Source organism: Balaenoptera physalus (genome assembly GCF_965194825.1).
Source record: "Balaenoptera physalus genome assembly, chromosome: 19".
Lineage (NCBI taxonomy): Eukaryota > Metazoa > Chordata > Mammalia > Artiodactyla > Balaenopteridae > Balaenoptera > Balaenoptera physalus.
This window is the reverse complement of record NC_138900.1, coordinates 45470272-45491968: the sequence shown is the minus strand read 5'-3', so window position 1 is coordinate 45491968 and position 21697 is coordinate 45470272. Positions and strand designations below refer to the sequence as shown.

At 37.7% G+C, this 21697-nt stretch overlaps 1 long non-coding RNA gene across 3 annotated transcripts in view; it reads left to right on the top strand.

The window, feature by feature from the left end:
* Positions 1-21697, top strand: part of LOC309649485 — a 274375-nt gene that overhangs the window by 211647 nt on the left and 41031 nt on the right. For 2 of the 3 annotated variants that reach the window (XR_014257138.1, XR_014257139.1), the window contains exon 4: positions 15164-16660. The exons of the other annotated variant lie outside the window; for it this stretch is intronic. This is a non-coding gene — a long non-coding RNA (uncharacterized lncRNA). Of the gene's footprint in view, positions 1-15163; positions 16661-21697 lie in introns of those variants that run through there. 3 annotated transcript variants of the gene reach the window in all.

Sequence of the window (21697 nt, the reverse complement as noted above, 5' to 3'; positions counted from 1 at the left end):
AAATCTGTTCCTTGTTAGAAATACTTCTTTGAATAGTTAACATCACTTTATCAGGCAAGAAATAATATGAGAAACCACTCTGCAAACTCTATTCTACTTCTGATAGAACTCCATAACTCAGCTGTTAACATAGGATTGGATTCAAATTTGCAGCCATTAAGGCATGTCTCCATTTTATATTAGGATTTTAATTTAATATTTGTCACTAAGGAAACTGATTTGCATTTTAATGAGAAAACTCACTATGCAGACTTTTGAAACATTTCACCTAGAGGTTGACAGCAAAGTCAAAAGAAGTAATTTCACAACTTTAAAAAAACTCAGTTAAATTGTAAAAACAGGAATTATTTTATTATTCAAATTAGATATTCTGTTGGGAACTAAACCTATGTTTTCAATTTTCTAAATATGGTAGAGGGCTTACTTTTCCCTTGAAATAAAGATGTATATTTTATTCACATTTAAAACATGTATAGATCGCTATCAGAACTATAAACTATTAAGAATTGATTTTTTCCTTTTTTTTTTTAAATCTTTGTTCTACACTATTATTTATGTCTTGGTTTTCTCAACCATATCTTTTTCATTAAGAGTCCAAGAGAATTTCTGATGTGTAAGTATGCATTTATATAGAACAACTTCTTTTTTCTCTGTACAGTGACATAAATTTCAGCAAAAATAAGAAACATAACAAAGGTAGTTACAAGTGAGCCAAATATAAAGCTGTGGACCAATTTTCTAAAAGAGATCTATACCACGTGAAAACACTGGGTTTTAAATTTTTACTATTACCAGAAAAGTAGTTATCAGTTTAAGCCTAGAAACCAAAAATTATTTTAAATATCTAAAGCAACATGTTTTTCAAAGAACCTTGGGTACTAGATGAGTTAGTTATTTCTCTTTCCTGAGCATCAATTTCCCCTTAATGTCTATATCTTAACTCAGTCATTAAGATTATCCAGAATAATAGGTGTAAAGCACATAGCATGGTTCCCGGCAAGCACTGAATTAATAGGAGTCACGTTCCCATTTTCAGTCATAGTGTCTGCACTACCCATCAGGTCAACTGCACCTAATGTATCCAGTTAAGATGGTGTTAGTTAGATATATAATGTTCCAATAATATTTTGTTGTAGCATTTCCCTCTTTAATACAGGATCTAACTTAGGGCCATGTTTCACATGTAGTTGCTCATGTCTTTAGCCTTTATTTATTTTGAAATTGACTCTCAGCATTAATTAACTTTATCTTTCATAGCACTGACATTTTGAAAAATACAGACCTGTTATCTTGTAGATTATTCCACCGTTTGTGGTTTAGTGCTTCCAGGGATTAGAGTCAAGTTGTGTATCCCTGGTTACATTATGGCACAGTTAAAGCAGAATCATTTTTCATGTATTACACACATCCAAAGGAACACGGTATCTGACTATCCCTCATAGTGATGTTTATGATCTCCTAGTTAAGGTATTACCCAGTTTCTCAACTCTATACTACTATATTTCCCTTTCCACACAATAAGCAATTTGTGTGGAGACTTTTTCAGATGATGCAGTACTGCTATGATGAACCCTCACTCCCCATAACTTTTGCCAGGAACAATTTTAAGTGTAAGAATTGCAAAATGGTAGTTTTCAAACTCCAGTATTTACCTCACCTTTAAGAGACAGGGCACTGTAGGGATATTTTCTCTCTTTTTTTTCATGTAGTTATTTCTTTATTTATCTGTATCTATTTATTGTGAAAGTTAAATCACACATTCTCATTTTAATGTAAAGGGCTACAATCCAGCTTTGTCTTTATCAAAATAATGATGGTGTCCAGACTTAGCTGTGGAAATTCCTTCAAGCTGGCTCTCATCTCTGATGTCTTTATCATGTCCCTATTATATCTCAGTTCACTTTCCTCCCTGTGGAATAACTAGATGTTCCAGGCTTATTTTGCACTTTCTTTGCCCTAGGCCTGGAATCACTTATTTCTCCAGAATTCCTGATTCCTTTTGGTAGGAAGGGATACTTTGAAGCTAAGATCTGAATGCCGGGTATGCTCATTACTACTAGAAATGATGTTACTTCTAGGCCCTTTCAGTGAACAGAGCTAGAAGAAACAAATACATGCACACATGCATACACATACATATACTTACATACATATCATTCACATACACACACAGTCATGGCTCTATATATTTGTCACTACTTCCTTCCTCAGTAAGTGCCCTAGCTTCTAACTACAGCAACACTGTACAATTCATTTGCCGAACTGTACATAACACATGAAGGGGAGTTTCAGAATTCGTATGCCCACAACAATACAAAAATCAAGCACATTTTAAAAAGTTAAAGTGTCATTTTCAGCTATTTCTTTTCTATAGACTGAGTTTTTTTCCTTCACCCTATTTGACTCATTTTTCCCTTCTCTCTTTCATAAACAAAAGAAAGCATATATGTATTTATATACTCTGCTTTTTTAATTAACATACTCTGGAAATCAATTCATGTTAGTTAGGAGATACCCTATTTTCAAAGCAACATTGTACTGCATGGTGTATATGCCAAAAAGTTTGTTTAACAAAATCTCTTATCTCAAGTGTACAGCAGACTGATTCAGTTTAACATATATACATGTATTTCTTTTTCAGATTCTTTTCCATTATAGGTTATTAGAGGTTCCCTGTGCTATACAGTAGGACCTTACTGTTTATCTATTTTATATATAGTAGTTTGTATCAGCTAATCCTAAACTTCCCCCCTAATTTATCCCTCCCCCCCTTCCCCCTTTGGCAACCATAAGTTTGCTTTCTATGTCTGTGAGTCTGTTTCTGTTTTGTAAATAAGTACATTTGTATCTTTTTTTTAGATTCCACAGATAAGTGATATCATATGATATTTGTCTTTCTCTGTCTGACTTACTTCACTTAGTATGATAAGCTCTAGGTCCACCCATGTTGCTGCAAATGGCATAATTTCATTCTTTTTATGGCTGAGTAATATTCCATTGTCAATACCCATTTTTATATCTTTCTTTGATATGTGTGTCATTTGATCATTTTTCTGCATGATTTGTGGGTATTGTTTCTTTAGTATTTGAATGTTCTGTATACATTAGGGTTATTGTGCCTTTGTCATTCTCTTGATTTCTTTTCTTGGGTGAAAAAGAAATCATTTGTGATTTTTCTAGGACTACTTGAAGAACTTCTTGTTCTTCCTCTTCCCCTTCTTCTTTTTCTTTGTCCTCCTCCTCCCACTTCTCTGCCTCTGATTCATTTTAAATGTATTCTTTTATGGCTGTTAGCATTTCCCTTATATATCAAAGTGCTCCTATGTTGGATGCATAAATATTTACAATTGTTATATTTTCTTCTTGGATTGATCCCTTGATCACTATGTAGTGTCCTTCTTTGTCTCTTGTAACAGTCTTTAAAGTCTGTTTTGTCTGATATGAGTATTGCTACTCCAGCTTTCTTCTGATTTCCATTTGAATGGAATATCTTTTTCTGTCCCCTAACTTTCAGTCTGCATGTGTCCCTAGATCTGAAGTGGGTCTCTTGTAGACAGCATATATATGGGTCTTGTTTTTGTATCCATTCTGCCAGTCTATATCTTTTGGTTGGAGCTTTTAATCCATTTACATTTAAGGTAGTTACCAATATGTATGTTCTTATTGCCATTTTGTTAATTGTTTTCAGATTTTTTGTAGGTCTTTTTTCCTCCCTTCTTCTTTTGTTCTTTTCTCTTGCGGTTTGACGACCATCTTTACAACCATCTTTAGTGCTGTGTTTGGATTCCTTTTTCATTTTTGTGTGTATATCTATTGTAGATTTTTGGTTTGTGGCTACCATGAGGTTTTGATATAGCAGTGTACATATCTATACAAGATTATTTTAAGTTACTGGTCTCTTAATTTCGAATGCATTTCCAATACCCTGCATTTGTACTCTCCTCTTCTCACAATTGCTAGTTTTGATATATTTCTGTGTGTATGATTTCCTACCTTAACTGTACATCGGCCTTTACTGGTGAGCTTTCCCATTTGTAATTTTCTTGTTTCTAGTTGTGGGCTTTTCTTTTCTGTCTAGAGAAGTTCCTTTAGCATCTGTTATAAAGCTGTTTTGGTGATGCTGAATTCTCTTAGCTTTTGATTGTCTGTAAAGCTTTTGATTGCTCTATCAAATCTGAATGAGAGCCTTGCTGGGTAGAGTATTCTTAGCTGTACGTTTTCTCTTTCATCACTTTAAATATACCCCTTCTGGCCTGCAGAGTTTCTGCCGAAAAATCAGCTGATAAGCTTATGAGGATTCCCTTGTATGTTATTTGTTGCTTTTCCCTTGTTGTTTTTAATATTTTTTCTTGGTTGTTAATTTTTGTCAGTTTGATTAATTTGTGTCTTGGCGTGTTCCTCCTTGGGTTTATCCTGTGTAGGGCTCTCTGTGCTTCCTGGACTTGGGTGACCATTTCCTTTCCCATGTCAGGAAACTTTTCGGCTATTATCTCTTCAAATATTTTCTCAGGCCCTGTCTCTTTTCTCCTTCTGGGATGCCTATAATGAAAATTTTTGTTGGTGTGTTTAATGTTGTCCCAGAGGTCTCTTAAACTGTCCTCATTTCTTTTCATTCTTTTTTCTTTATTCTGGTCTGCAGCAGTGATTTCCACCATTCTGTCTTCAGCTCACTTATCCGTTCTTCTGCCTAATTTACTCTGCTGTTGATTACTTCTAGTATATTTTTTATTTCAGTTATTGTTTTGTTCATCTGTTTGTAATTTAAATTTTCTAGCTTTTTGTTAAACATTTCTTGTATCTTCTCGATCTGTTCCTCCATTCTTTTTCCAAGATCGTGGGTCATCTTTATTATCACTACTCTGAATTCTTTCTCAGGTAGGTTGCCTATCTCCACTGCACTTAGTTATTCTTCTGGGGTTTTATCTTGTTCCTTCACCTGGAACATATTCCTCTGCCGTTTCATTTTGTCTATCTTTCTGTGTTTGCAGTCCCACAGGCTGCAGGATTATGGTTCCTCTTGCTTCTGGTGTCTGACCCCTGGTGGGTGAGGCTGTTCTAAGAGGCTTGTGCAGGCTTCCTGCTAGGAGGGACTGGTGCCTGCCCACTGGTAGGTGGAGCCGGGTCTTGTCCCTCTGGCAGGCAGGGCCATGTCAAGGGGTGTGTTTAGAGGCAGCTGTGGGCTCAGGAAGACTTTAAGCAGCCTGTCTGCTGATGGGTGAGGCTGTGTTCCTGCCCAGTTGATTGTTTGGGCTGAGGTGTCCCAGGCTTCCCCATCCTGGAGACTTTGGGGTGTTGAATGGGGCCATGTCTCAGCAGTGAGCCACACAGCTACCCTCCACCTCCCCAGGAAACCCCCCAAGACTAGCAGGTAGGTGGGACCTGGCTCCTGTGAAGTCACTGCTTTTTTTCCCCTGGGTCCCAGTGCACATGAGACCTTGTGTGCCCCCTACAGGAGTGGCATTTCTATGTCCCCCAGTTCAGTGGAGTTTCTGCGATCAAGCCCTGCTGGCCTTCACAGCAAAATGCTCTGGGGGCTCCTCCTCCCAATGCCAGACCCCAGAGTGGGGAGGCTGACATGGGGCTGAGAACTTTCACTCCTGCAGGAGAACTTCTGCAATATAATTATTTTCCAGCTTGTGGGTTGCCCAACTGGTGGGGTATGAGATTTAACTGTATCATGAATGCACCCCCTACTACCATATCATTGTGGCTTCTTCTTTGTCTTTGGAAGGAGAATATATTTTTTGGTAGGTTCCAGTCCTTTTTTGTTGATGGTTCTTCAGAACTTAGTTGTGATTTTGGTGTTTTCATGAGAGGAGGTGAGCTCAGGGTCCTTCTACCATAAAAAGAGAAATCAACTGTAACACAATAAGAGTAGGGGACTTTAACACTCCATTTACACCAATGGACAGATCATCCAGACAGAAAATCAATACGGAAATACAGGCCTTAAATGACACATTAGACCAGATGGATTAACTGATATTTATAGAGCATCCCATCCAAAAGCAGAAGAATATACATTCTTCTCAAGTGCACACGGAACATTCTCCAGGATAGATCCAATGCTGGGCCATAAAGCAAGCCTCAGTAAACTTAAGAAAACTCACTCAAATGATGATATCAAGCATCTTTTCCAACCACAAAACGCTATGAGTTTAGAAATCAACTACAAGAAAAAATTGTAAAACAAACAAAAAACCACACATGGAGTCTAAAAAATATGCTATAAACAACCAATGGATCACTGAAGAAACCAAAGAGGAAATAAAAAACTTCCTAGAGACAAATGAAAACAAAAACACAGCAATCCAAAACCTGTGGCACACAGCAAAAGCAGTTCTAAGAGGGAAGTTTATAGCAATACAGTCTTACCTCAGGAAACAAAAAAAATCTCAAATAAGCAACCTAACCTGACACCTAAAGCAACTAGAGAAAGAAGAACAAACAAAATGAAAAGTTAGTAGAAGAAATCATAAAGATCAGAGCAGAAATAAATGAAAGAGAGATGAAGAAAAAATTAGAAAAGAACAATGAAACTAAAAGCTGGTTCTTTGAAAAGATAAAATTTATAAACCTTTAGCCACACTCATCAAGAAAAAAAGAGAGAGCGCTCAAATCAATGAAATTAGAAATGAAAAAGGAGAAGTTACAATGGACACCACAGAAATACAAAGGATCATAAGAGACTACTACAAGCAACTCTATGCCAATAAAATGGACAACCTGGAAGAAATGGACAAATTCTTAGAAAAGCACAACCTTCCAAGACTGAACCACAAAGAAACAGAAAATATGAACAGACCAATCACAAGCACTGAAATTTAAAAACTCCCAACAAACAAAAGTCCAGGACCAGACGGCTTCACAGGCAAATTCTATCAAACATTTAGAGAAGAGTTAACACCTATCCTTCTGAAACTATTCAAAAAAAGCAAAGGAAGGAATACTCCCAAACTCATTCTATGAGGCCACCATCACCCTGATTCCAAAAGCAGACCACACAAAAAAAATTACAGTACAATATCACTGATGAACACAGACACAAAAATCCTCAACAAAATATTAGCAAACCAAATCCAACAATACATTAAAAGGATATCATACAACATGATCAAGTGGGATTCATCCCAGGGATGCAGGGATTTTTCAATATCTGCAAATCAATCAGTGTGATACACCACATTAACAAATTGAAGAATAAAAACCACATGATCATCTCAACAGAGGCAGAAAAGAGCTTTTGACAAAATCCAACACCCATTTATGATTAAAAACTCTCCAGAAAGTGAGCACAGAGGGAACATACCTCAACATAGTAAAGGCCATATATGACAACACCAGAGCTAACAACATACTCAGTGGTAAAAAGATGAAAGCATTTATTCTAAGATCAGGAACAAGACAAGGATGTCCACTCTTGCCACTTTTATTCAACATAGTTTTGGAAGTCCTAACCACAGCAATCAGAAAAAAAAAAGAAATAAAAGGAATCCACATTGGAAAAGAAGAAGTAAAACTGTCGCTGTTTGCAGATGACATGTTACTATACATAGAAAATTCTAAAGATGCTATCAGAAAACTACTAGATGTCATCAATGAATTCAGTAAAGTTGCAGGATACAAAATTAATACACAGAAATCTGGTGCATTTCTATACACTACCAACAAAAGATCAGACAGAAATTAAGGGAAAAAATCCCATTTACCATCACATCAAAAAAAATAAAATACCAATACCCTAGACATAGCTGTCTGAATAGACGTCCTCGTTTAATCTAGAACACCAGAAGAGAATTTAGAAACCTCTCTCAAAAGCTTTCTAAGAGAACAGAAACAGGATCTGAGTATTTGCAGTGTGAAACTCCTGCTCTATCTTACTGTGAGAGTGAAAGAAGTGTGTTTTCTTCAACAATTCCCTACTGCAAAATGTGGGACAGAAAATAGTTTTACTTGTATTGCTTGATTTAGTAACATTTAGATGTCAACACTGACCTCATAGTCTTCAATAGTGTCATTTAAGTAAAATCCTCCTTCCACTGTATTCTTTTCTTGGCTTTCTGTTTTAAAGGTTGAACTTCCCATATTTAAGAATAAGTGTGAGTTTAGGAAATTGTTGTCCACACATCCTCAGTTTGTTATTGTTAACAGCATTACCTTGTAGAACAGGGTTCCCACCCAATACAGTGGTAATGATTGAAAGAAACCTTCAGAACATAAAGTATAAAGACAGCAGGCAAAACACTGTCAAACTGGAATTGGCCACCATGGAAAGCAGGCACCCAGTTTTTCTTTAATTCAGACATTTGTCCCAATGGAGGCCAGGCAGTTTTTAGAGGATCCTATGGGAAGCAGGAGGTTGGTTAGAGCCTCCTGAGGCAGAGGCTTTCCCTTTTGCAGTCTTCATGATTTTTTGTTAACTGTTGTAACCAGATAGCTGTTCTGTTTTAAAATATAAATGAAGAAGAGTGAAATTGCAAATACTTTGTAAGCATAATCAATCATTTGTACTTGAATAGTAGGGTTTTAAAGGGAACTGATATCCCACCAAACAAAAGGTATAATAAATTGATCTTTTTATATGGGAAAAAAAGAAAAAATACCTAGGAATAAACCTACCTAAGAAGGCAAAAAACCTGTACTTCAAAAACTATAAGATGTTGGTGAAAGAAATAAAAGATGATACAAACAGATGGAAAGATATACCATGTTCTTGGATTGGAAGAATCAATATTGTCAAAATGACTATAATACCCAGGTAATCTATAGATTAAATGCAATCCCTATCAAATTACCAATGGCATTTTTTACAGATATAGAAAAAAAATCTTAATATTTGTATAGAAAGACAAAAGACCCCTAATAGCCAAAGCAATCTTAAGAAAAACGGAGCTGGGGGAATCAAGCGCCCTGGCTTCAGACTATACTGTAAAGCTACAGTAATCAGAACAGTATGGTACAGACACTTTGACACAAATCGCAGCAATATATTTTTGGATCTGTCTCCGGGAGTCATGGAAATAAATACAAAAATAAAGAAACAGGACCTAATGAAACTTAAAAGCTTTTGCACAGCAAAGGAAACCATAAACAAAATGAAAAGACAACCCACAGAATGGGAGAAAATATTTTCAAATGAAGCACCCAACAAGGGATTAATCTCCAAAATATACAAACAGCTCATGCAGCTCAACATCAAAAAAAAAAACCAACCCAAAAAACAACCCAATCAAAACATGGGCAGAAGACCTAAATAGACATTTCTCCAAAAAAGACATACAGATGGCCAAAAAGCACATGAAAATATGCTCAACATCGCTAATTTTAGAGAAATACAAATCAAAACTACAATGAGGTATCACCTCACATTGATCAGAATGGCCATCATCAAAATGTCAACAAACAATACTGGAGAGGGTGTGGAGAAAAGGGAACCCTCTTCCACTGTTGGTGGGGACGTAAATTGGTACAGCCACTATGCAGAACAGTATGGAGGTTCCATAAGAAACTGAAAATAGAGCTACCATATGATCCAGCAATCCAATTCCTGGGCATATATCTAGAGAAAACCATGATTCTAAAAGACACATATACCCCAATGTTCAATGCAGCACTATTTACAACAGCCAAGACGTGGAAGCAACCTAAATGTCCATCAACAGAGAAGTCAATAAAGAAGATGTGGTACATATATAGAAGGGGATATTACTCAGCCACAAAAACAGAATGAAATAATGCCATTTGCAGCAACATGGATGGACCTAGAGATTATCATACTAAGTGACATAAGTCAGGCAGAGAAAGACAAATATCATATGATATCACTTATATGCAGAATCTAAAAAAATGATACAAATGAACTTATTTACAAACAGACTCACAGACTTAGAAAACAAACATTGTTTTCAAAGGGGAAAGGTGGGGGGGAGGGATAAATTAGGAGGTTGGGATTAACATATACAGACTATTATATATAAAATAATCAACAAGCACCTACTGTATAGCACAGGGAACTCTACTCAATGCTCTGTAATAACCTATATGAGAAAAGAATCTGAAAAAGAATAGATATATGTATATGTATAACTAAATTACTTAGCTGTACACCTGAAACTAACAAAACATTGTAAATCAAATATTCTTCAATATAAAAAGTAAAAAATAAAAACAAAAAATTTTTTAAAATTTTGTTCAAAAGTTAAAAATAAATAAAAACTATTCTTGTATACAGTGTGAGGAATAGATCAAATATAATCACGTTCCTAAATGTTACCCAGTTTCTCCAGTACCATCTATTTTTAAAAGGCCAACTTTGCATCAGTGCTTTGAGATATTTAACTTATACTCAATTTCATATGTACTTACCTTACTGAACTCAGGTTCAGCTGCTCTCTGCTCAGAAGCGAATACTTGAGAGAGAAGTGTTGGTTGGAAAGGAAAAGTTGCTTTATTCAGGAGGCCAGCAACTGGGGGTGAAGGCAGACTCATGTCCAAGAACCAACTCTGAAGATTCTGTTGGACCATGAAAGATTTTAAAGGGAGAAAGGGGAAGTTAATCACAGTTAATCATTTGGGGAAGGGGTCAGAGTCTTTGTTATCTTCCATTGTGTGCAGACTTTCCTCTGACTGGTTGGTGGTGAGGTAACAGGGTGGTGTTCCAGGACTCTTTTGCTCAGCCTGAAGTTACAGTCCTCCACCTGTGTGGAGGCCTTAGTTCTTGCACAGGAACTCAAAGATACTGTTATGTATATTCTTTGAGGAGGAGTAACCCCTTTTTTGGATACTCCTCAATATTGAGGAGAACAGGTATTAGACAAGAAAGGGAATAATGTTTTGGATAGAGAGATTAATCATAAACTCAGCAGCAAAACCAGGTTTTAAGGGGACTTGGTTTCAATCCACACTACTGTTTCAACCTTCCCCAAATCTTTCAGGTTACAGGGGCAATAACTACTCTGGCTGCTTCCTGCTGAAACGGGGTTTAGTCCTGCCTTGATTTCGGGAATGGACACTGAATTGGAAATACTCCTGAGTTCGAAGTCCTATATCCAAGTCTTGTATGATTAACGTCTCAATCCCTTAGTCCACCATTTTAGTGCAACAGACCCAGTTAGAAGTAGGACTAGTGACAACCCAAACATTAACAGACAAAATAGATCTCATTCCCTGAGAAATTCAGGAGAATAAGCCTGAAACCCAGTCTGGACCTAGAACTTCAGTGGATACTTGTAGACAGTTGTCTAATTTTATCTAAGTAGGTTTTAATTTCTGATATGGTACTAACAGGAGCTCTTGGCCTATACACATAAGTCTCCTTTTTCTAACATCTTATCTAAACCAATAACATTGCCTAAAAAATTTAATATTTACAAGAGGAGACCAAAAGGTTGCAGCTGCCAGCAGATACTACTTTGAGAATGGCTGGGGGGCATCCCCAGGTCTGACACAGTCCAGAAAATTCAAGTTTTTAGCTATACAGGAATGTGTCTGAAATTACATCCATGATGACTGCCTAGTTTTACCTTGAATGTCTGAACCATAGCTACTCCATTTTGACTTTCAAATGTATTTCCCTCCTCAATGGCCAAAGCAGATGTATAATGCATGTTTGAAAGGCCACAAAAGAGGCCACTCCAGTCAGTAAAGTTTAAGTTAAACCATGTATAAGCCAGAATGACTTCCCCATACCTCAATACATATAGATTTTCCCATCATTTCCCCTTTTGATTGCAAATCCTCTGACATACCAAAACATTTGTCCCCCGATGCCAGGGTAGCCGTCACCTTCTCTGGGTCCACCATTTCCCTCAGTGCTAGGCTTCCTTTTCATATATATATATACATATACGTGTGTGTGTGTGTGTGTGTGTGTGTATGTATGGCCTAGTTATCCACCTTGAGGGAAAACTAATCAGATATTGTGAATAGGCTCACAGGTATGCTAATGGGGAAATATTTTACAGGCCATACATTTAATCACTTATACCAAATTGTTACACAAGCATTGTATATGTGCTTTTAGCAGTACACTTAAAGCAAGCAGTGATACGTCATGAGTAGTTACACTCTCTGATAACTTCACTAGATAATTTTCTTTTACTCCTGAACATCAGGGCAAAAGCATGGCTAACACAATAACCTTTATAAATATAGACCTACTATAAGACAGAACAGAGCTCTGATCACCCATATTTAATTATTCATGGCCAAACAGCAAACCAGTGCAATGTAAAATGGTCTCTCAGGGTTGCAGTTCCCTAGCCCCAGAAAGGGAAAATCCCAACCAATGTTCTACCCATAGTCAAAGCCAATGCAACAGGGAAGTATACCCTGGTGTCATCAGAGCTCAGAAACCAGAGACTTCTCAACCAGCCAATGCAAGTGCTAATACATGGACACATATGAACAATGAACAAGGTCCCATAAACAAAAGATCAGATGAGGTGTAGCCAAAAATTCTACTTCTACTCCCAGACAGAAGCTTCCAAAGAGATTGGCCCAGCTCTCGAAAGAGAACAGGCCCATACTGGCCCACAATGAGCTCAGATGGGCTCACAACGATCCCAGATGTGCTCACTCCCTGAAAGGGAAGTGAGCCCAGACAAAGTAGGTAGAATTCCCAGCCTGCACAAGTGGGAGTGGATCACCCTAAAACAATGCACACAAAAACACAATCAACAAATACGGTACAGTCGCAAAGACAGAAAATCAGAGGTGGTGTAGCCCAGAGATTCCACTACTACTCCCAGATGGAGGCCACCAGAGAGGCCCAGCTCCTGAAAGAGAATGGACCAGAGTGGCTCACAGTGAGCCCAGATGGCTCAATGCCTGAAAGGGAAAGGAGCCCAGATGGAGCAGGTAGGATTTTCCTATGTAATTTAACATACCGAATACTCCTAGTTAATTTGATCTCGATTGAGATGCACCAGGGTTCCTCTAGTTGGAGGTCTAGAGAACTTCAGTTAGAATTTTATATTTGGGGTGTTTGTCAAAAATATCAAAAAGGTTTCAAAGTATCTGATTAAATAGGATCATAGGTCATTGTGAAACAATACTTATTCACTTAACCAAAGTGACAGAAGATTTCAAAAGCAAATACAGGACTTCCCTGGTGGCGCAGTGAATAAGAATCCGCCTGCCAATGCAGGGGACATGGGTTCGAGCCCTGGTCGGGGAAGATCCCACATGTCACAGAGCAACTAAGCCCGTGCTCCACAACTACTGAGCCTGCGCTCTAGAGCCCGCGAGCCACAACTACTGAAGCCCGCGTGCCTAGAGCCTGTGCTCCGCAATAAGAGAAGCCACCATGATGAGAAGCCCATGCACCACAATGAAGAGTAGCCCCCGCTCGCTGCAAGTAGAGGAAGCCCGCGCGCAGCAACGAAGACCCAACACAGCCATAAATAAATAAATAATAAATAAATAATTTTTTTTTAAAAAAAAAGCAAATACAGATCACTTAAAGCCACAGAAAATCACACAGTCTGTTATCAAAAGCAGCATTGCAAGAAAATGTTGTTCTCTTAACAGAGAGAGACTCAAACTCCAGTCTTGCACCAGCATACTCATAATAACAAAATCTGTTTACTTAATTAAACTTAATCCAACCTTAGCCAATCCTGACCATGTACAAAACTCTTTTCTCAGTGTTCCTTTTCCAGAAACCTTCTATGACTTTCTGTATCCATATTAATTTTGTCCCTTATTTTCTTCTCCATTCAGAAACAACCAGCTCCAGGACAAAATTACCATTCTTTTCCCTTAACAAAATGTAATTCCATTGCTCATACCTTGTTTTATTGAAATCACACATATCTTTTTTTTTTTTTTTTTTGCAGTCCTTTTTTATATTAAGTCTAAGATGCCTGAGATATCCGAGGTCTGCTACCAAGACATTCAGGGTAGAGGCTTTAGGATAGAGAGAGACATTTGGGAGTCATCAGTGCATAGATGGTTTTTTGTATTTGGGGTTTTTTCGGCCGCACCCCACAGCATGCGGGATCTTAGTTCCCCAACCACAGGGGAACGTATGCCTCCTGCAGTGGAAGCATGGAGTCTTAACCACTGGACCACCAGGGAAGTCCTGAAATCACACATCTTACTTTCCTGCATTACTGAAATGTTTCTCTTATTGTTGTAGCTTTAATTACACATATTATAATTTTAACCCTTAAAAACTTAACCTCTAACAAAAACTGAGAACCAAGTAATTGTGAACTGTTTGTCATACCAGCATTTCCTGATTGGAAAACTTATGCTTTAGTCTTCCTCTCCTAAGAAGGCAAAGGTAGGTAACCTTAGATCCATCCAGCAACTAACCTTCCAATATTTTATCCTGTTTGAAATGACCCAGAGAGTCAATGAATTCTCGTCATTTAACTTAGTTTAAAATTACCAAAATCTGCAGAGACTATCCTTAAAGCAGACATTTGCGAAACATAATTTTTCCTAACAAATTCACCCAAAAAAACCTCTTATCTCATTTACATTTACTTGAAGTTTCATCATATCAAGTTATTTTCCTTGCAGACAAATTTGCAACAGATATAATAAGGTCTTATTTGACTTCTAGGAAACCTAGGTACAGTAAAAGTATTATACTTAATATTGGTGATTCTAAAGACATTTCTATATTAATCAAACAACAAGCTTAAGCTAGCTTTAATACCAGATATTCAGTACTAAGTATTACTCAGATCATGTGAACCTGAAATTCATTCCAGCCAGTTTCTTTTATATTTAGAAGTATTTAATTTGTAAGTGCTTACTGTTAAGTCAATTAAAAAGAGCTCATTCACAAGTTAATTTTTACATAAAGACAGAAACAGAGATCTCACCGTTTTTCTGCTTGAGTTTAAAAAGGACTTTTTTTTCTCTCAGTCTCAGGGACTATAGATCAGATAAGTTCCTGAAAGCCCAGGCAGAATATTTACATTTTAAGAGCATGGGGAGGGACATGCAAGTTCCTCCTAGAAGGACTTGTTCCCTCACAGTCAGAATTCCGAAAAGATGTTTTATCAAGCCAGCTTTTTCTAACTGCATATACAAAAGGAACCAGTTTTGGAATTTCAAAGTTGTTTCATCTTAACCAATTTTTTCTTCAATCTAAAGAATACTGTGGCCACGCAGTGTTAAAAGAGTAATTTTCTTTCTTTTGTCATAGGATCATAGCTAAAATCCTTCCAATCACCCAGAATGTGCCCCAAGGGGCTATGAGGTAGAACTGAACCTGAGTTTCCCGTTCTACAAAAAGGCAACAAGAATATCAATCATACAAATGGAATACACACATACCAAAAGACATATCCGTCACAAATTCGCCGAGAGGATGACTAGTACGGGGTCCCAAGCAAGGCTTCCCCAACACAAACTGCCTTCAATGACAGACGCACATCAGAACCAACTGGCAAAATGCCAAAACAGCACAAGGGGAAGGTTGCCCACATGCACACTGGTGGGCTCACCAGTCCTGGTGCTCATCAGCTGTATCAGATGCACATTTCCATTTCCACCAACCAAAAGCAAAAGTTGGCAGCCAGTGCCAAGCAGGAGAGAAACAGGAAGAATCCCTGAAACAAACAGTTTCAGCAGCTGCTGAGACATCCCTAAAAATAACCCTCTCGGAGCGGGCCGGCTAGCCAGGAGCAGCTGGCTTGTCTCAATCGTCCTGGCACACTGCATGGCCAGTTGACTACTCCAGGAAACCCCGAGCAGCAAGACACCACGAGAGTGCAGCCCCACATTGGGTGCCATAATCTGTTACCAAACTCAGGTTTGGCTGATTGCTGCTCAAAAGCCCATACTTGAGAGACAAGTGTTGGTGGAAAAGGAAAGGATGCTTTATTCAGGAGGCCTGCAACCTGGGGAGAAGGCAGACTCATGTCTAAGAACGAACTCTGAAGATTCTGTTGGACCAAGAAAGATTTTAAAGGGAGAAAGGGGAAACTAATCACAATTAATCATTTGGGGAGGGGGTCAGAGTCTTTGTTATCTTCCAGTGTGTGCAGACTTTCTTCCGATTGGCTGGTGGTGAGGTAACAAGGTGGTGTAGCAGGACTCTTGCGCTCAGCCTGAAGTTGTCATCTTCCACCTGGGTGGGGGCCTTAGTTCCTGCAGAGGAACTGGAAGATACTGTTTTGTGTATTCTTCGAGGAGGATCCAGGACCCTGCCCCATAGCTGCACAATTGTTTCTTGACTGCTCCTCCTTTGTTCTGTATCCCCTCCCTTCCCTGATTAGCAACTGTCTGAATATGCCCTTTGGAACTCAGGGCAGGTTAAGGAGGCTGAATGAAGCCTATTTCCTACAAAGAAGAAATGGGAGACACAGAAAGGATGTGTATATGGGAGGGCCCCACTGGGTCCAGCTCAGTTTCACTTACAAATTCTTATGTACTCTATTCTATTTTACTGTTTCCTCTACTTATATGACAGTACTACATTGTTTCTTGGAGTTTTTGTTTGTTTTTTTAAAAAGAAGCTATGAGATATGTTTAGTATATGATAAGATGCTCCCCTTTACTTACTATTCTTTCTACAGCTGGTTTTCCTAGCAATTTTTACGTTTATTCTTTTTTTGTAAGTTGTGTTTAGTTTCCCTAAGGAAATAAATCTTGTGTGTATTTATATTAGAATCAAAATAAATTAATAAATTAAATTAAATTAGTGAGACTTGAAATTGTGATGTGTTGATATATTCTAACAAAGAGCAGGGGGTATATCCTTCCATTAGCTCAAGTTTGGAAGTGTGTTATATACACACACACATTCACAAGATGGGAACAAAGCTCTTCTTCCTCCCCTGTCTCTTATCCGCTTCATACAGACATTTCCATTACAGGCACCTCTTACTGTAATGGACAGTACATTGGACTAAGTCTCAGAAGGGTCTTAAAAGCATGTTGATATTGATAAAACATCTACAACAAGCCCCACATGTTTCTACATCCTTTGAATTATTCTAGTCATAAGTCTCCCTTTTTGCAAACTGGACAAATAATTTCTAAACTTAGGATGTCATACCATATAATATGAGAGATAATTTCCAGCCGTAGTGGCTGTTTCTAAGGTTCTATATGAGAAATATTCAACACCAAGATTCTGGGTTATATTTCCTTTTGTTCTTTATTAATTTCTCTAAGAGGCATGCAGTATTAGAAAGAGACTGTTATAAGTGTTAAACTATTGCCTATTTTGCTATTGAAATTAGCAGTTAGTTTTCAAATATGTGTTTTTCTTTAATTTACTAAGAAAATGGATGGCATCTTTCTCAAATTCATAAAGATAGCCTGCAGGGAAATAGCTAATTATCCTAAATATATTTCAAAACTCCCAAAAGGAGATACAGGAAAACATATTTCAAATATGTCTGTTAGAATACCTTCAAAGTCCTTTGATAAACTCTTGGATCATCACAATGATGGGATTTATTGTGACCCTTTCTGCATGTGCTGCACAAAGAAAGAGGAGTATTATCCTATCAGAAACCTGTAGCTGCAAGGGGGAAATAGACCATTTAAATGCAAATTTTCTAATCCAAGCGATTCACTCTCTAAATAGAAGTGGGTCTTCAGGGTGACTCATGAAGTCAGCAATATACAGCCATTCTTCTGGGATTACTTATTTTAGGAAATCTAATAACCTGCTTTATTATGTGAGGATACAATGCCCTACCATGTATCCCCAGACTTTCCCTAGTTACTGTTTCTCATAATATGTGGGCTTCCTGGTTGTTTAAAGTTTCAGTGGTTCCTTGAATTATGAATCAGGTGCCAAAAAAGCTCCAGTTCTATACTCTAGCTATGGTACTAAATCGCCTATAGTAATTACACAGTATATATTCTCCAGTCACAATTATTGGAAAAGTGTTGAAGAAAAATTTGTTAAAAAGACAGAATGGTATATATATTTGAGGGGCAATAATATTTCATAAGAACAGTTCCACTGCAAGATATACACCTCTGAGCTGTCTTTCCACAAATCACACTGAATATTCATTTAAATTTTTTCTCCTGTATTCTAGAGCATAGTAAACTATTTGTAGGCTGTATTTATGATGCTGAAAAATACAAAGACAGACTTACACTGATCATATCTGGCATCCCAGTTTCAACCTTATTTCCAGAATTTTGGTTTAAAAAAAGTAACTATTCTCCATATCCACAATTTTCCAGTATTCACTTGTAAGTAATCAATGACTCAAGCAAACTCTTGGTGATTTTGGAGGAATGGGTAGAACTGTAAGCTTTAAATAAAATCCATTGCTTAATATAAGCCTTATCTTTGGTCACATAATCAGGATTAGAAGGGCTAAGAGTAACTCTTATTTCCTCTGCTAAAACCAACAACATGCTTCAAATCCCTAAAAAGCAGAATACAGGTAAGGGTTCACACAGGAATTTGCATTTGAACTTGACTTTGAAGAAAAACAGGCATGCTTTTGAATAGGTGGTGGGGAGTTTCAGGGATGTAGGGAAGAAAGGCATTTGAGTTTAGAAGTGTGGCAGATACAGATTAGGAGAGGTTTAAAAAACAGATCAATTAAGGCAAATGACTTACAGGGTAGAGGAGAAGCAGGTAGAGAAGAGATTAGAAGTAAGTGCTAGATTCAAACTATGTAAGAAGTTGTGTTTGCTACCTTAAGGAGTCTAAAATTTTTATAACAGGCTATTCTGAAGGAACTTTGCTTTGTTTTGTCTTATCTTTACTCAGGGTATTTATAAAGCAGTGGATAACATGATGTGAGTTATAGGGAGATAACTTTGCTCTGGGACTACCAAGTGAACTGGAGAGGGGAGAAAGAAAATATTTAGAATACCAATGCAGTCACTAGATCATAGATTATGAAGTCTCACCATAGCTGATGAGATAGAGAAAAATGACTTTAAAAATAAATACAGGACGGAGCTGGAGGAATCAGGCTCCCTGACTTCAGACTATACTACAAAGCTACAGTAATCAAGACAGTATGGTATTGGCACAAAAACAGAAATATAGATCAATGGAATGAGATAGAAAGCCCAGAGATAAACCCACGCACAAATGGTCACCTTATCTTTGATAAGGGAGGCAAGAATATACAGTGGAGAAAAGACAGCCTCTTCAATAAGTGGTGCTGGGAAAACTGGACAGCTACATGTAAAAGAATGAAATTAAAACACTCCCTAACACCATACACAAAAATAAACTCAAAATGGATTAAAGACCTAAATGTAAGGCCAGACACTATCAAACTCTTAGAGGAAAACATAGGCAGAACACTCTATGACATAAATCACAGCAAGATCCTTTTTGACCCACCTCCTAGAAAAATGGAAATAAAAACAAAAATAAATAAATGGGACCTAATGAAACTTAAAAGCTTTTGCACAGCAAAAGAATCCATAAACAAGACGAAAAGACAACCCTCAGAATGGGAGAAAATATTTGCAAATGAAGCAACTGACAAAGGTTAATCTCCAAAATTTACAAGCAGCTCATGCAGCTCAATATCAAAAAAACAAACAACCCAATCCAAAAATGGGCAGAAGACCTAAATAGACATTTCTCCAAAGAAGATATACAGATCACCAGCAAACACATGAAAGGATGCTCAACATCACTAATCATTAGAGAAGTGCAAATCAACACTACAATGAGGTATCACCTCACACCAGTCAGAATGGCCATCATCAAAAAATCTGCAAACAATAAATGCTGGAGAGGGTGTGGAGAAAAGGGAACCCTCTTGCACTGTTGGTGGGAATATCAATTGATACAGCCACTATGGAGAACAGTATGGCAGTTCCTTAAAAAACTAAAAATAGAACTACCATACGACCCAGCGATCCCACTACTGGGCATTTACCCTGAGAAAACCATAATTCAAAAAGAGTCATGTACTACAATGTTCATTGCAGCTCGATTTACAACAGCCAGGACATGGAAGCAACCTAAGTGTCCATCAACAGATGAATGGATAAAGAAGATGTGGCACATATATATACAATGGAATATTACTCAGCCATAAACAGAAACGAAATTGAGTTATTTGTAGTGAGGTAGATGGACCTAGAATCTCTCATACAGAGTGAAGTAAGTCAGAAAGAGAAAATCAAATACCATATGCTAACACATATATATGGAATCTAAAAAAAAAAAAAAATGGTTTTGAAGAACCTAGGGGCAGGACAGGAATAAAGACGCAGACGTAGACAATGGACTTGAGGACACGGGGAGGGGGGAATGGTAAGCTGGGACGAAGTGAGAGAGTGGCGTGGACTTATATATACAACCAAATGTAAAATAGATAGCTAGTGGGAAGCAGCCACATAGCACAGGGAGATCAGATCTGTGCTTTGTGACCACCTAGAGGGGTAGGATAGGGAGGCTGGGAGGGAGATGCAAGAGGGAGGAGATATGGGGATATATGTATATGTATAACTGATTCACTTTTTTATAAAGCAGAAACTAACAAACCATTGTAAAGCAATTATACTCCAATAAAGATGTAAAATAAATAAATAAATAAATACAGGGACTTCCCTGATGGTCCAGCAGCTACAGACTCCACACTCCCAATGCAGAGGGCCAGGTTCGATCGCTGGTCAGGGAACTAGATCCCACATGCCGCAACTAGGAGTTCAAATGCCACAACTAAAGATCCTGCATACCGCAACGAAGATCCCTTGTGCCGCAGCTAAGACCCAGCACAGACAAATAAATAAATAATTATAAATAAATAAATACAGACAGTGAGATTGACAGACTTGTTGAGTAATTCAATGTACACAGGGAGAAGTCTGAACATTTCTATTTTTGAAGACTGGGTAGATAGAGTATTATTTGCTAAATTAAATGCTCTCTCAATACAACTTGATATTGAGGACTGTGTGAACAGTCTGCAAGGATGTGAGGTGACGTTTAGGGTGTAAATGGCCAGAGTCCCACCTGAGTAGAGAAAGCCAACAGGTAAGAGGCTACCAGAGTCTGTAGGACAGCAGAGATGTCCGTACCCCTGTCCAGACTGGATTATCATGACCTTGCAGATAAGAAGACCTCAAACCTAGTTATATACTAGAATTACTTAGAAGTTTAAAAATATACCACTGCCCTGGTCCCATTTCCAGTGATTCTAATTTTGCCCTTGTGTGGGTCAGAGACTTTCCTATTTTCCTTATAAGTTTTTCACAGATTCTAACATGAAACGAGGATGAGAATCACTGCTATAAATGGTAACCGAAGAGTGTGGAAACATGTTTTATTTATTCTCTTTTGTGACCTTCACCTGTATCATAATTTGTCGAATACCTGTCTTCTTCACACCACATGATAATAGGAGCCAGATCTGTTTCATTCAGTTTCATTTCTCAGGATTCATTACTGTGACTTTGCACAGTCGTGTAAACTGTTCACTTTCTCATCCACCAATATCTATCCACTGAACAAGGCTATTTGAGACGTGCTAGGAATACAATGCAAAGGAAAATCCTACCTCATCCCTCACTTCATGGAGTTTACAGTCTGTATAGAAAGAAGAAAAGAAGAAATGAAAGGAGAAATAAAAGAAGGAACTTAAAGTCCATATCTTCTCTGCCAAGGTTATATTCACTTTTATGTCATCCCTAATTAGGGATACATGGAATTTCAAGCACTGTTGAATAAATGAAGGAAGCAATTGGGTGGCAAAAGACATGTGTGTGCTATTACAAAATCTGCACA